We start from the raw sequence: 15378 nt of genomic DNA, 5'->3' as shown, positions 1-15378 counted from the left end.
GATAATAGCATCGTGTCTAACAAAAAATTTTGACAGACCATCGATGTGTGTTTCTTTGATTTCTATGTTGTTTTCCATGCATTCTCAATGTCAAACAAGCTTTGAAAGATACTGATTATATTTGTTTGGACTGAGTTTGACAAGGTTCCTATTCTTGGAAGCAATTAAGCTCCTGAGGGTGGATCTTGGGATTTGAGTTAATTTTTTTGCATTGCAGGAAGCTACTAGAGCATATCTCATGCTTTGCAGTTTTGTAGTGTTGTGTTTTCATTGTGAGTTATGAAATACCTGAACCCAAAGGAAACTTGTAAGCTTTAGGGAAAAAATATCTGCATAATCTTAAAGCTAAAAGTTTGGCCTTTATACAAGTTTTCCATGTCCTACTAACCATTTTGGAAGTTCATGTTGTGAATTTTCCATGGAGTGTAACTGTTTTCAGATTATACTGACTGTCCACTTGCAGAATTTACTGTTTCATGGCTATTCTGCTAAAATCCCATGTAGTAACAGAGATGCAGATAAAGCATTCTGTGGAATTGTCCATGAGCAATGGCTACCAGCTTATAGCATGGCTTGTTGATTGCCTAAATAAGTTGCATATAACAAATGAAGTCAGTAATATTGTTAGTTTCTCAGTTAGGTAAATTGAAAACATTATTACTTCAGTTCACTAAAGCATTTCCAAACCTACAAAACCAATTTTTGGCAATCACAAATAGAACTCTACATCCTACGCTTATACCACTGCGTATGAAGTGCATGCATGTTTAGTCTAGTAGTTTTATTTGGCATATACAGAGAATATATATCACAGTTCATGTAATACTAGAAAGAGCAAATGGTAATTTGTTGTTAGAGGAAAAACAAGCCTTTCTTTCCTAGCCAGAGCAATGTTTTATGAGAGGGATCTTAAATTTAATATATATTGTACCCTTCCTCACAGGATTGTAGACAAGACTTTTTCCTTCAAAATCTTTCTCCTTGATATTCCTTGATATATTTGGGGCCTGATCCTGAAGGTGCTGTGCACACACCGTTCCAACAGTTGTAAATGGGAATTGAATGCTCAGAAGTCAGAACCTTTCAGAACTCAGCCCAGAGATTGTAATCTCTTTGGGACAGGGACCTTGTCTTCATAGTTGTTAATATAGTGCCTGCAGCCTGTAGGAACTATACAAATAATAAATAACGAAAATTAAACAAGTTTGAAATTAATCAGTCCTTGTTTCTTTCTGGTGATTTGGAGGATATGTTCTTTTATTATTGATTGGACACTTAATTTCTTTCACATGTGAACTTTGAGATGCTGATCTCCACTTCTGTTTTGTGAAAATAGTTAACTCTGTTTGTCATTTATTGTATGGCATTTGTCTGTGTTGCAGTTTCTGCTGCTACAGCTCTGTGTAGTTGTGATCCAACACTGTAACTGTATAAGTAACCCTATATCCTGAGGTCAGTTTCACATTTTGGGAGTTTGTTTCATTTCAGAGCAATAGAAAAACAATCTTGCAGCCTGAAAAGCAGTTGTCAGGTAGGAAAGTGTACACCATGTGAGATCACACTTATGCTGGTATAAATTAGGGGTAACTCCACTGAAGTCAGCAGATTTGCACACACAAAAATAGATCAGAGTCAGGCCTTAATAACCCCGCTTGTATTATTGTGTTTATAACATTTAAAGTACTTTTGGAGAAGTATAAATAAAATATTTTAAAAAATCTGATTGGGCTGTGTATGTGGCTAGCAGAAACACAACCATTTTATTTAATCTAGTTTCTCTTCAAAGCAGCGTGGCCTAGTGGGTAGAGCACTGGACTGGGATTCATCAGACCTGCGTTCTGTATCCAGCTCTGCTGCTGGCCTGCTGAGTGACTTTGGGCAAGTCACTTCACCTGACCCTCAGTTTCCCCATCTGTAAAATAGGAATAAAGATTCATACCTCATTTATAACACACTTTGCCAGGTACGGATGAAAAGTGCTATATAGGTGCTACTGCATTATGGGTTCCCTTCTGCAAGTATTCTTGTGTAATTTTAATACTAGGACCAAAAAATATAGCGACCTGTTTTGTTTTCAAATATATTTCTTTTGAAGTTTAGCAATGATGTGACCTACATTACTGTCAAAGTTTATTAACTGTGCTGAAGTTGCTCAAATTAAAGGTACAGATATGCAGTTACCAGCTGTAGATTTTATGGTCTTATTGCTCTAAATATATCAGGGTTTTGTGTTTATGAAAGGAAGTATGATTATTTTGAGAATGAAATCTTAAAGCTTATTTCCCCCCAATGTTTTTAAGGCCATGTTGATAAGAGCAATGTGATGTGCCTAACTCATCCCAGATCATGTTTACTTTTTTTAAAATGTTTTATGCCTGAAGGTCACAACCAGGTTGGGCTCCATTGTGCTAGGTGCTGTACAAACATATAAATGGATTACATGAAACATACATTGCTGTCAAAGCTGCTACTAATCACTCAAACTACTCACTAATATGAACAAATAACATGAATGTAACTGCATCTTACACTGGTACCAGTAGGCTCATGATGGAGCATGGGGTGGCAGATAAATGTTCCACTCCAGAAGCAGACCTGATCTGGATGGGGAGTAAGATACTACAGCCACTGAAAGGATGCAACTTACTTCCTGTAACAGAGTGGCTGGCCCATGGTCTGGAGAGCATGGGGCTAAGTCATCCCTAGTTACAAGATGAGTCCCACCTGAGAGGCATCAGGTGATTCCAATATAAAAAACTGCAGGAAGCTGCAGGGCGGGGTGTGGAGGAAAGAGTAAATGAGACTACAGGAGTCAGGCAGTGAGCTGGGGATGCTCAGGATACAGACTGTGTGGAGCTGGTGGAAGAAGCAGCTATGAGGAGCAAGTCTGGCTCCTGCAGAATGAAGCCTGTGAGTGGGAATACAAGAAGGAAAGATAAGCTGAAAAATGGTGTGTTTATTATCTTGAGTTCTGTTTTTGACAAGCTCTGTTGCCAGTCTGAGGAGAGCTGGTGAAGAGTAAATAAAAGGATTGAGACAGTCCCTGGAGGAAGGGGAAATGGGCAGGATGTCTGCATAGGAAACCCAAGCCACAATGCGCTGCTTAGCAGCGCAAGGAGCAGATCAAAGGTTCTGCTCAACTCTGGCCTTTCTGTTATCATCTTGCTTGCAGTGGGGAGTATCTGGAAAGCAGAGGCTATCCTCCACCCAGATCTGGGTAGAATGAGCCAGAAGGAGGCTGTATTCACCCTTAATCCCTTGTTCAGTCGGATAATACATGAGCACATCTAGGTGCCATTGGATACACAGGTCAAAATTCTCAATTACACTATTTTCAGAGTAGCAGCTGTATTCGTCTGTATCCGCAAAAAAAAAAAAAAAAGGAGGACTTGTGACTAACAAATTTATTTGAGCATAAGCTTTCATGAGCTACAGCTCACTTCATGGGATGTTACGCTGGTGTACCACAGCTCTGTAACTGAGGGCAGACCTTGGTGTGCTGTCTGTCGGAACAACAACCTGCAGTACCAGTAAAAATCTTCAGTGTTCGAGAAGTTGTTCCAAGCTATGCAGGTGGTGGTAACAAAATAACCTGAAATTGCCTAGGAAACAACAAAACTAGTGGTTTTCCACAAAAGTGTCATAGAACTCATGAATTTATATTGATAGGTAGGCCATCCCCCTCAGCTGGCAAAGTAGTCCATCCCTCTCCTTAGTGGCAGGGATTGTTAATAGGTGTCAAGACTATCTTTAAAGATCTTAATTGACCTAAAAATTCCTTTGTCGGCTCATTCTATTAATTTTTTTCCACCCCCTAAATTTAACCTGAGATTTTCTTATTGCATCCTAACCTCATCATTTCTATTCAGTCTCAATTGACTGAGAATTCATCACTTTACTTTTGATAATGTCACATTACACATCTGTAGGCAAGTATACTGCTTGTCAGTTTTCTTTTCCTCTAGATAAATGTATTTGTTCTTCTACTTATTTTCCAAACCTTATATTTTTGTTGGTCTCTGAGAATGTATGGTTTTATTTTTGAAATATGGCACCCTAAACTGAAGTTACCCAACTGAAGCCTAAACAGTATTGAGCATAGAGGAATTCATTACCTTGTTTTTATAATCACATATTATGTTAACATAACCCAATATACAGTAGTATTTCACTGAATTTTAATATTGTGGCAGTGTTTACTATAATTCAGTTTATCATCCACAACCCCCAGGTAGGATCTGTGTTACGTTATCCAGCCAACATTGCTTAATACAAAATGTTTGCATCGGATTGTTACTTCTAAGTGTTTAGAATATCTCATTTTGTTAATTTCAGCCCATTTCTATCAATAGTGTAAAAACTGACTGTTACCTAGGGCCCAATCCTGCCCTCCTAATGTGTCCATTTACATTAAAGCTCCCACTGGCACAATAGGTCAGCTTTTGGGTGGAGTTTGATATATTCCCACATGATATATTCATAGTGAAATGAGAGAAACCTGTAGAAAGTGGAACTGCTAAAAGATAAATACTGTCTTGCAGAGCAAAATAAACTCAATTCTGGGAAGTCAGTGGGAGCTAAGGGTACACAGCTCCTCCCAGGAAAGGAACTAATAAATAATTATTGATTGGTCAATACACCGGAGCCTCACTAGAACGCACGTCTATATAGCACAAATTCACATATAACCCGGTCGCAGCCATGGATCCCAAATTTAATTACTTTAATTGCAATTCATTTTAACGTGGTCCCCACTATAATGCAGTACTGCGCATGGATCACAAATCCCGCATTCTAGCGAGGGTCTGGTGTATCAAGATGTAAAAAATGCATCACAGGCACTTCTGGGTGGATAAGGAATTCAGGATTGAGTCCCTCTTTCTCGTATCCTCTAAAATATTTGTCATGTTTCCCAGCTTATTATCTCCAACTCTGAGAAGAGTACTTGGAGTACAGTAAGATACTCCATTAATGAATGTTCTTGAATAGTACATGACCAAGAGTGGATGTCTGACACTTTCTTTTTGCTTTGATTTCATTTGTATTCAAGCAGCAATAATAATCAAAAGACATCACATTACGTAACAGATATTATCAAATGAAGCTTCTGCCTTTCCCAATATGTCTTAACAATACTCCTGTACTTTCTCCAAAGCTTCTCCGTTTTCACTGTTAGTGTCATTTCCTTTTCACCTCTAGATCTTTAAAAGTCATGGATGCAGCCACATTGACATTACACTTTTCTCTATATGTTTCTCTTATACTGAGCTTGTGTTATGCCACACTTTGAATATTATGTTTTTTAGAAATCTTTAGCTATCGTCAATATCTTTTCCTCTCCTTTGGACCATACCCACTGACTCTCAAAGTATTTTTTAAAGTCCATTATCCTTGTTCTGTTGCTCTCATCCTTGACAATGCTTAAAGTCCCGTACTATGTCATTCTGCAGTTCCCCCATTACTGCCATTCCTTGTGTTGGGAATTCTTGGCTGTTTCACATGATCTTAGCCACACAAAGGAGGTTGAGGATCTGCTGCTGAGAAATCTCTGTTCAGTATTTTAAGGGTGAATAGTGCACAACACTTAACAGATTAGGAGAGAAAGCCAGAAATAATAACATACTCAATTGAAACAGCAGAGGGAATTTAGATAGGTAAAATATAATTACCTCCATTGGAATTTAATCAAGATATTGGTATTAACCCCTTATGTTTGTAAAAAGAGTCATGAGATCTCTGATAACCACAAGTGAGCAAATCTCTATTTTATGTCTTACTCAGAAAACTGCATCTCCTAAAGTCACAGTATCCTCCTCCCTCACATCATGTTGGAGCAGTGGTTCAGTACTGCTTATTCTGGGATCACCTTCCAAACACTGACTGCCCACCCCTCCCCATTCAACTACTAAGCATGCCAAACCCTGGTTCCCTGTTTAGCTTGGGAGATTTGACAAAGTCATAGACAGTATTGGTTTAGATTTATATAGACTAGGATGTATGATGATGTGAGATTAGACAAGATAAAATGTAACTTTTTACTATACTTAGTGCTTCTTCCACCTTAGTATCCTGTGTTTCAAGTGTCCTTTAGGTTAACCAGTGCAGAAACAAACCACAGAGGTATGTAGGCTCACCAGATTTTCAGTTTACACAATTTTACATGGGATTCTCAGAAGGAACTAAATTGAAGAAGGAAGAAAGAGCCCACTCTAGACCAGTAATTGTCTATGGGAGGAGAAACTCTTGGCAGAGAAAGTAGGGATTTATCTTTAGTAGGAATGAATTTTCTGATTACGTCAATCAGCATCTAAAAAAATTCAGTAGGGAAAGTAATGTGACTAAATAGTTCTCAAATGACTGAAACAAATGGATGCTTTAATGAAAATCTTTTGAGCATCACTCAAAATTCACTCCCTAGTGTTGTGGCTTAGATTTTATGATACTGTATGCATGTATGTTTTTTTTAAAAAACCTGAGCTAATAAAGTTTGGTGTTTTTTTAAAATTATATTCCATATATGAATCACTTACTCTGATCAGATCCAAATGTTGTTGTGGTTTTTGTCTGACCTGTTTATATTATTTTCTTCACTTATTAGGTCTCAACCAGGTGCAGCTTTTTAACGTTAGTTTCTAATTAGTTAGTAAAGTTGCTGGATGGCAAGGCAGTTACTTGATTCTTCACACATGGCACTAATAACCAGAACACATTGGTTGGAAATGCAGTTTTCAACAATCCTTGGGCTTTATAGGACTATCGTCTTTCGAAAATAATACGTACGCTAGAGTTTACTTTGAAATGACAGTGTTTATCCTCTACATTTGCAGAAATAAACAGGAAAACCTTTAAACACTAACAATTGTATTTGATTCTTGATGCTTCTTGGCAACTAATCACAACTCCTTGGTGAAGTCCTAAGTATGACGTGTAAATATTTGTCATAAAGGTATATCAGAGTACCTTATACATTTAATGATTCCCAAACAATTTGGTAGACAATAGGAAAATAATAAAAAATTCACTTGCTTGAAATGGGAGGGGAAAAACCTATGGAGCAGTACAAGTTGCTGGATGAATTATAGTGGTCTGCTACTTTCAGTTGTTCTTTTGTTATGTTTCCAATATTTTCCTTTGCAGTAGCTGTTGTGTATGCTGTTAATTACTGTGAAGATTAACACTATTCTGCTGGAGTGCTCCTGATTATACTCAGGATTACTCTTGGTATTCTAAGGTACAATTGATCTTTGACTCTGAAGCTTCTATCAATGGGAGAGTCTGTCTCCTGGCAGCCTCCATGACTTCTCTGCCATCCTCAGCGCTGCTCCTCCCAGGTCTCACATCAATAGATCCAGCAGTTCACTCTCAGAGGCCCCCTCTCTAACTGTAAGGTCCATCCCACAAAACCTTAGCTCAGGCCCCTTCCCATATCTGCTTCCTCTGTCCCCTATCTTGAGTTGCTGAATTTCTGTGGAGAGATTCCTGTAATTTTGCTGACTTATTCCATTGAAGATTTGTTCTCCCTTCTTCTCAGACATTTTCCAAAACATCAGTAGTGCTGCTGCCTCACTGAATCTCATCCCTGCATTCCTTGTTACTTATTAGCATCCTTTGACTCACCTCTGTGATGTTCCCCTGGTGTTATCTGGACTGGTGATCTGCTAGGTCACTCCAGTCCTCAACTCTGGGAGCCAGTCTGACCCTGCTCTGCTGTGAGAACCCCCACTCCTGGGCTGTTCACGCACAGCCTCTGGCATGTAAGCTGCTCCTTGGATTGTGCAACTGAATGACACTAGCCAATATCTCCGGTCCCAGACACAACCCTAGGAACCTTCGTCTTGCAGTGTCCAGTTATGCCTGCTGGATGCTGCAAGCTTATATGAGTTTGTCAATTTAACAAAAAAATTGATATGTACTAGGCTTGTTATCCCAAAGGGAGTCTCTGACACGCTTCAAACCAAATGCACTGCTTCGGGTAGAATAAACAAATTTATTAACTACAGAAGATAGATTTTAAGAGATTATAAGCCAAAGCACAACAAGTCAGATTTGGTGAAATGAAGTAAAAGCAAAATACATTCTAAGCTGATCTTAACGCTTTCAGTGCCCTTACAAACTTAGATGCTTCTCACCACAGGCTGGCTGGTTGCCTTTCAGTCAGGCTCTCCCCTTTGATCAGTGCTTCAGTCACTTGGTAGTGGTGTCTCTTGATGGAGGTGGAAGAGAGCCAGCATGGCAAACTTCTCACCCTTTTATCATGTTCTTTCTTTCCTCTTGGCTTTGCCCACCCCTTCTGAGTCAGGTGCGAATTACCTCATTGTAGTCCCAAACTGACCAAGGGAAGGGGGGTGACTCACTCAAGAGTCCAACAGATCCTTTGTTCCTGCCTAGGCCAGTGTCCTTTGTTCCTGTGAGGCTGGGCTGGGTTTGTCCCATACATGCCCCGATGAGGTGTGAACTGCCCCTCTGCTCCTGGAGAGTTTTGCCTGGGCTTGTTTTAAGCCAGGAGGACACATTTTCAGCCTCATAACTGTATACATGAAATTACAACCTATAATAACAATGCTCAGTACATCATGAGCCTTCCAAAAGACACCTGGCATGACAAACTTTGCAATGGATACCACACAATCAGATTATTAGGATGAACATGGGGGTGCAGGGTGTCCTCCCGAGATACAGAGTGTCACAATCTCCTTAAACTTTCTAGTCCTTGCTGACTTCTACAAAGAGAGAATCCACCAGCCTCCTCTTCTTTTTCCCTCTCATTTCCACTTTCTCCCCCCGCTGCCCCATACCACGTTCTTCTCCTCCTCCCCCATCACTGGCCTTGAGACCTCCCACCTTCTCCCTATCTCCAACCCCTCCATTTGCCCTCATCATCTCATCCCTTCATGCGTCATTATGTCTTCTATCCCTTTACTCACCTTCTCCCTCACCTTCCTTATCAGCCTCCCAGTTTCCTTTGGCTCCTTTCTCTCAATATAAGTCGATCTGATCTCCTCTATCCTCAACAGACCATCCCTCTCCCACATCTGCCCTTCCAGCTACCATCTTATTTATTTCTTTTCCCTTCATTCCTAAAATAATGGAACATGTAATCTTCAACCAGAGCACTAATTTCCTCTCTTCCAACTCTGTCTTTGGAGCCCTTTCGATGCATTGATTTCTCACTCTCATCATTCTCACTAAGTTTTCTAAATACCTCTTTGTGTCCAAATGTCAGGTCTCTCTTTTATCCTCATCCTGTCCTTCATGATTTCATCCTTTCTGGGCTTTTAACATTCTGTCCTCTCCTGATTCTCCTCTCTTTTCTCTTCTGGCTGCTCTTTCAGCATTTCTTTTAGTGGATCATCTTCTGTCCTTCTCTCTGTGGAGGTTTCCCAGAGCAATGTCCTGGGTTCTGTTCTCTTCTCACTTGATGCCTTGTCTCTAGGTGATCTGTCTCATCAGCTTACATGGCTTTAGCTATCATCTGTGTGCTGATGACTCACAAATTTCTTTCTCTCACACAAAGTTGTCTCCTTCCAACTAGTCCTGCATCTCACCTTTTCTCTCTCTTCTCTGGGATGTCTTGTCGTCATTTTAAATTGAACAAGGCCAAACCTGATTTTCTCTTCTTCCTTTTAAACTTTCTCCTCCACCCTACTTTTCAAATACTACAAGCCAAACCTCTTTGAACTCAAAGGTTATTTTTGACTCCTTCCTTCCACCATTCCCCAGACATCCAGGCTATTTCTTAATCTTATTGCTTTTCTCTCTCCTACACCTCTCAGACTCTTTCTTTTCTTTACAACCACACAGCCGAATCTCTTGTTCAGGCCTCCAACATATCCCATCTTGATTACCGTGATATCCCCTTCGTCAGCCTCCAAAACTCACATTCCCTTCCCTCTCCCCTGAGTCCATAAGAAATGCTGCTACGTGATCAAACCAAGATGATTTTAGTAATAACTCCCCATTTTAAGTCCCTCCATTGACTTCTGGTCTGATATTGTCTCAAATTAAATTTTTCTTTTCACAACTTTAAAAGCTTTAAGAACTATGCCCACCTGTACATATCCTCTGCTCTGCCAATGTTACTAGCCTTTGTGCCCATTGTCAGATTTTCACACAGTCATCCCATGCCTCATTTTATGCTGCTCCTTATGTTTGGTACGACCTCCATGAGTTCATCTGCAAGACCCCTTTCCTGTTCATATGTAAGTACTTCTTAAAGATCCATCTGTGCAATGCTGCTCATAATGAATTTTGTTGATTGATATATAAGTTGCCTATTATTGTTCCCCTTTTCCTGAGCTTTGTCTTTAGACTGTAACATCTTCGTTGGAGCAAGAATTGTCCTTGCATGTTTGGAAAGCTTCTAGCACATTGTGGGTGCTACTGAAAATCAATATTAACAGAGTGAAAGCAAATGTTAATTTTCAGACCGTTTGGATTTTCTTAGGAAGAACACAGCAATAATTAGTAAAAGGCTGGGCACATTTGAAGCTATACTGATTGCAATGGAAACATGTTTGACCCGGAAAACAAACATAGGAAGAGGTTTTTAAATTAAGAACTGCTGAAGGATCAGAGATTGTTTTTTTTTTCCACACGTACCTTTGTTATTTGTCACATTGTTTGTGGAAGATGCATAAAGCAGATAAATCCATTGTAAGATGCTTTGCAATAGTGCATATTATTTTCATGAGGAGGCTTTAAAGCAGCCATACACAGAAAGCCTTGCCAATTAAAACTTAGATTTGCATTATTTTTAGTGGCTTTATTTTTTTCTTTCTAAAGGTTACTGCCACTATTCATTTAACGGTGTTTATATGATCTTGTAGCAAGTGTTATCACTTTGTATAATTATTATGTGTGATTAATCCTGTTCACACTTGAAAGCTGTGAGACTATTTTTCAAACCAGAGGGTATGTCTTTAAGTCTTTGTGTTGCTCATGTATAATGGTAGTTGACAGGAGCTAAAGATAAGGGAAAAGAGGATAGAAAGATTGGAACATTGTTCTGTGGCAAAGGATAGTTGGAAAATGTTTGGATTGACTTAACCTCCTATGGTTGGCATTGAGTTAATTGACAGCAGTGATATACAAATCTTCTGTATGGTGATTTGGCATTTTATGGTTTTCCATAGCAATCAAGCTGCATTACAATGCTTGTTAGAAAATGTGTGGCTTTCAAATGCTGCTATTGAGTCCATCTAGGTCTCATTTAAATATAGCCCCGAATAAATTCCTTTTTCACTTTTACAAATAACTAGTGAGAGATTTACTCCTGTAACCCCAGCAGAATGTCTTTGGAAGTGAGCACTACCCAGGATAACTGGATTTTTCAAGACTGAGAAGGATTTGGCATCAAATACCAGAACTGGTTTGCAGACACAGTCATATTGAATGGGTAAGGTTTTAGGCAGCAGGAATTTGAACTCAGATGCACTGGCCATTAGGGTATTTGGTGTCTAAGGCCTTGCCGCAGTATTTTATGGCAGCACCTACCTGACAGCAGCTGAGAGGGAAAGAGAGAGAGAGAGGTGTCTGTCAGAATGAGATTTGTATTTATAAAGTATTGGTGCTTATTTTTCCATGCCCTTGTGTTCTGCCATTTGAAATATTTTTATAATGTATTGCTCTTGTTCTTGTTTGTAAAGTACTGTTTGTATGATTTAAACTGAAGGATTAAGTGTATGCCAGTATATCAAAATTCCCGTAGTGCTCCTTTGCAGATTTGAACAAAAATACTCCTGAGTTGAATGACAGCTATGCAGTTACATTCTGTGGATTTGAACCATCATTGTCTGGTCTATGGAAATAAATTCAGTGTTGCTAACTCATGATTTTATCACAAGTCTCTGATATGTGGATTATTTAAAAACCCTACCTAGTTGAAAAAAAATGAGAATATCAGGTTTCATGGGGGGGGGAATGAGTTTCTAGTCCCCATGGTTGCTGAGAAAAGCTTGATAACATGAGTTACGTGTACCTACATGTTCAGAAAACAAAACAAAATAAAATCCAAAATATTGCTTTTGGTTTAAAAATTTTGTTTTTTAATCTCCTGATCTGATTCTGACATTTTTTGAATATATGGTCTTGGCAGACTGAAATTTACAGATTATTAAAAATATATATATTTTGTGTGTTTGTACATAACATAAATATTGGATGGGATTTCAAAAGCATTCAGTATTGTCCAATTGCTCCTATCCAAAGGGGTAGGCCTATACTGCAATCTGGAGGTGTGATTGCAGCACATGGAGACATATCTGAGCTGTCTTTGACCTGGGCATATCAATAACAATAGCCGAGACAATAATCGTGAAGTCACAGCAGCATCAGAGGCTGTATGAGTTAACTGTGCCCACCCAGGACCCTAGGTACATACTCAAGCTGCTGCCCTTGTCGCCGTTGCTTCAGTGTTACCATTACTTGAGGTAGTTTTGATCTAGCTAAATCAAAATTAGCTTGGGTAGGTTTATACATGGTGCAATCACACCTCCTGATTGCAGTGCAGAAATACCCAAAGTTGACAGACTCCCATTGAGTTCAACAGCTGCAGAGTTAGGCCAACATTCTTTTTGAAAACCTCATCTATGACAGACTGATGGGTTGCATTTTAGAGACATGTAAAAAGTTTGGTAACTTGTAAAATTATACTATAAATACTACTAGCTGAAATGTATACCTTTGAAGCACTTTCTCTGTAAAGGTGAATATGCTGCAAGGTAAGAATTGCTCCCCAGAAGGAGAATAGGTAGTATACTGCTTTGTATTTAGACAATACATTTGGCTAAGTTCATGAATGTAGTCAAACTATTTGCTATATCCTTTAGTCAATAATACTGATGTGAACAGCCAGAAAGTTTACAGATATTTCTAATATATAGGCCCTTTCTCCATGGGTGTAAGAATGTTGTTTGTATTCATACCCAACTTTATGCTTCATACAGAAATAAGAAGAAACATTTTTTAAACATTTGATTTGCAGGCATGGATCATACAGTATACCAGTTGTTTGTTAATATTATTAAAACCATCTTAGTGCTTTTTGAGTGCAATGTCATTATTGATTCTATGTTTCTTATTTTCTATACTTGTATATACCTTCAGACATAACGTTGTTGCATTATTGGAGGATTTCTGGAGCTCTGAACTTCAAGAGGACTATTGGTATCAGCTTTCACATAGATTACTATTCATGTCATCATAGAAAATGGTGCCCATTGTTATTTCCAAGTGTATCACACAAGAGGGCAAGCTAAAAAGAAGTAGACACAAATGAGAAGTACGAGCATCCCAAATAAGGGCATGTCCTACTCCCACTGAAGTCATTAGAAGATTTGACTGAAGTCAGGCCTTAGAAAGCAATATATTTTTATTGTCCTAGCCAACTAGGCAATTAACACTACTGCACAGTGTACTGTATAGTCACATAGTGAAAGCCATTTTCAATTTCTTTGCAAGCCAGACACCGAAACCTTCGCCAGCCCTATCTCTTGACCTACTGATCAGCCTGTTCTTCCCGACTTTAGAGGCTAAATACTTTACAAATGAAAATCTACCTTTTCAAAACTAGATGAAAATTTTTCTGCATTGAGTTACCACTCTATAGTAGCCTGAACTATTAGGAAACATTTTAAGGGGACAATTAACATTAACATTTATTATAGATTTTCTCCTTTATTGCATAATCAATAGGTGATATATTTGTTATATAATTGAAAATAAAAATAGATAACCCCACAAAGACAGGTTAAAGCAATTAAAGTAAAGTACTCTGCTCTCAAAAGGGTTTGGAGACTACAGATTTAGAGGCACATATTTGCATTCCAGGAAGTAAGAATATGGTTGAATGCTATGTCTTTAAAAACCCTTATTCTGGAGTTCTATGTGCTTGTACAAATAATATAAAATAGTGTTTAAAGACTACTTGCCCAGCTGAACTAATTTCAACTCTCAAACTCTAGATGACCCAACAAAATAACACCTTTCTCAGCAATTATGCTATATCCATCAACCCAGGCCCTGGACAAAACCTGAGGAAAATAAATGAGCTCAAAGGATCTGTACTCTGTAGAGCTACATGTTCTCGCTTTGTTGGACCTAGAGGAAGTGAGTCACTAATTTTCAAACTCGTAGCACAAAAATGGTCCCACTGTGGTAGCATCAATTTTTAAGAAGATTCCTAAAGATCTGCCAACTCCCTAAAATAGGGCATGTGGTAGTAAGGGCAAAGAAAAAGTACTATAGGCTAGAACATTCAGCCAACTGGAGTTTATTGTTGGTAAAGTTATTAACTGTTCTGTTCCTAAAGAAACACTTACTTTAAAGGTATGGTTTTCCTCCTCAGTCATTTTGCTTGAGTTCAGGATCACATTCTGCGATTTTCTCCAATTTTTTTTATATAGATCTCTATTCTAAAAATACAAATGGGTTAGCTACAATCTGAAAAGACAAATTACAGCTTTGAGCAGTATTTTTTAAACCAATAGTCACATCATTTCAATCTAATTTTATTAAAGAGTGAAGCCCCTAATTGGCATTCTACTAAATGAATGTTTGCAATCATTATTATTAGTGATGGCTGAGCCTCTGAAGGTGAGGAGCAGAAACGTTTAATTTAATCTTCACTGACCCTCCACACCAATTGAAGCCCTGGTCTATTAAGACATGTAAAATCCCACTTCACATTTTGGCTGTAACAGTGTAGAGAATGTACCAACTGCAAGTCCACAAATTGGAAAGAGTTAGTAAATCTTCCTTAGTTTCGGGCTGTAAGTTGTCAAATACAGGTTTCCTTTATTTTTCACTACGTTTAGCTACAGGAGAGGATATACTTTATATCATGGGCTATCTTATGAGTGGTCCATTTAAATATCTCTAAATACTAACTTGCAATGTCCTAAGATCAAAACAGAAATGTAAGTTGAGAGCACAGGAACATTTTTGCTTCCACTGTCTAGTAAGCAGAAAACCAAATCCAACAAAAATATTTCATCCACTCCACAGTAACTTGCTAATTCCAAATGATGCCTAAGTAACACAATTATGGCTGCCTCTTTTTTTTAGAATTATGGTTATCTGTTTTGAACTCAAAATATGCACATGGAGGCAGTTTCATCTGTGAGAACTTGGAAAAATTATATTAATCATCATAACAGAGTACAGCTTCTTTCTCAGCATGACTCATAAATATCTTTGAGTATTAAACCTCTTTACAATAACATTAATTTAATCTATAAGAGGACATTGCATGCAATAAATTCCATTTACAAATCTTAGTGGGCAATGAAGGGAAAACTGTAGCTCACTGCTTATTTATATGGAAGATTGGAAAACAATGCAACAAATTAAAACATTTCAACTCTCCTTTAGCTTCTAAAA

The 15378-nt window shown here is 38.4% G+C and overlaps 1 long non-coding RNA gene across 1 annotated transcript in view; it reads left to right on the top strand.

Annotated features, from left to right (window-relative positions):
* Positions 1-2454: 2454 nt before the first annotated feature.
* Positions 2455-15378, top strand: part of LOC122462332 — a 50711-nt gene continuing 37787 nt past the window's right edge. Inside the window, exon 1 of the long non-coding RNA XR_006284817.1 lies at positions 2455-2950. This is a non-coding gene — a long non-coding RNA (uncharacterized LOC122462332). The remainder of the gene's footprint in view (positions 2951-15378) is intronic.

This window comes from Chelonia mydas, chromosome 11 (genome assembly GCF_015237465.2).
Source record: "Chelonia mydas isolate rCheMyd1 chromosome 11, rCheMyd1.pri.v2, whole genome shotgun sequence".
Classification (NCBI taxonomy): Eukaryota; Metazoa; Chordata; order Testudines; family Cheloniidae; genus Chelonia; species Chelonia mydas.
This window is presented reverse-complemented; position numbering and strand designations above follow the sequence as displayed.